This window comes from Neomonachus schauinslandi, chromosome X (genome assembly GCF_002201575.2).
Source record: "Neomonachus schauinslandi chromosome X, ASM220157v2, whole genome shotgun sequence".
In the NCBI taxonomy this organism is placed as follows: Eukaryota; Metazoa; Chordata; class Mammalia; order Carnivora; family Phocidae; genus Neomonachus; species Neomonachus schauinslandi.
In genome coordinates, this window is record NC_058419.1 from 7115581 (window position 1) to 7117138 (window position 1558).

General features: G+C 38.1%; 1 pseudogene; it reads right to left on the reverse strand.

Moving 5' to 3' along the window:
- Positions 1 to 312: 312 nt before the first annotated feature.
- LOC110575752 lies at positions 313 to 1284 on the reverse strand (annotated as a pseudogene).
- Between the last annotated feature and the right edge of the window lie 274 nt (positions 1285 to 1558).

Consider the following 1558-nt stretch of genomic DNA (forward strand, 5'->3'; position numbering starts at 1 on the left):
CCATTTTATTTCTTTCTTGACACTTGCATGATCAAGCTTTAATGAATTTGAACAGAAGGCACAGTTTCCAGGTGTACATAAATATATCTCCATTTTACAATTGTTTTTTGCTTCTTCTACTTCAATCTTTTTGGACAGTGATAAGAAAATCTTTAAACTTGTTCTTATTTAAGCAACAAGAACTTCCTTAATAGGACTTTATGACTTTTTTTTTAAGAGCTGATCAGCTGAATTTCTAGGACTTCTTACAGTAAATATTTTGTTTATATTTCCTTTCTACCCACCTACCACTAGCTGGTTGTTGCTAGTTGTCTATAGATAAATAATGCTTTTAATTTCTGTATCAACAGAGCCTCTTTGTTGGTTTCTCCAAGGTAGTATTTTCTTCCTCTAGTATATTATTACAGTTCCTTTTGGTTTTTATTTTTTCCCCCAATGAAATAAATATGGGTGCTCAATGCATCCCCTAATTATAAAAGGCTGGATTGGGATTCCTATCCTTGACATTTATGATGATCTATCAGGGACTTCTTATGTATGCATTTTCACTCCTACTACAAAGGCACAGGTCTGCTTTGTGACAGAGGGCCATCTGTCACTCCATCCATCTTTGGTCCTGCAAATGTCCTTTTGGGTATTGCAACAGAGTCCAGTCTTTGCAGAATACAACACATGTGAATCTTAACAGCACTTTTAGTCTATATTGTTAAAGTGGGTCACATTGAAATCCTGACTCTCCCAGTCATAGATCCACTTGATATTTTCAAATTTAAAGTCATATAAGACTAGAGAAAATTCTACATCCATACTGTATTGAGGTTTCTGGGGATTTTTCATCTATGTTCATTGGTTCATCAATAAACTCTGGCCTCTCCATTCCTTGGCCAATCAGAAAGACCATCATACAACAGGCTTAATGATAAAGGACTCTCTGGTCAATCACTGCAAACTGAAATAACTAAAAAGGTTCTTGCAGTTTAGTTCTGTCTCTCCTCACTCAGGCTCTGGTCTATTAGCTGTACTTAAGCAGAGAGAAAGTCCACTGAAAATTAATCATTCCATTGGTTACATCCACTTTACACAAGTTTCTGAAATTATATGTGCCAACATACCTCTGAGCCACATAATTCATGGTTACAATATCTAAATCAGCATAAAGGAAAAAAAATAGCAGTAAGTCTTCTCAAGACAGCTGAACCTAGTACTGAAACAGGGTTCGAGAGAAGCCCAGGCCAGTATATGGATGTCTGGAGGGAACACCTGAAGGAAAATGCAGCTATGATGGATTTTTTAGCAGCACTGTGGACTTTTTAATTATTTTTTTATGTAGCGTTCCATGATTCATTGTTTGCATATAACACCCAGTGCTCCATTCTGTAAGTGCCCTCCTTAATACCCATCACTGGGCTAACCCATCCCCCCAACCCCTCCCCTGTAAAACCCTCAGTTTGTTTCTCAGAGTCCATAGTTCCTCATGGTTCATCTCCCCCTCCGATTTCCCCCCCTTCATTAGCGCTCACCATAGCACATACTCTTCCCAATGTCTATCACCCAGCCA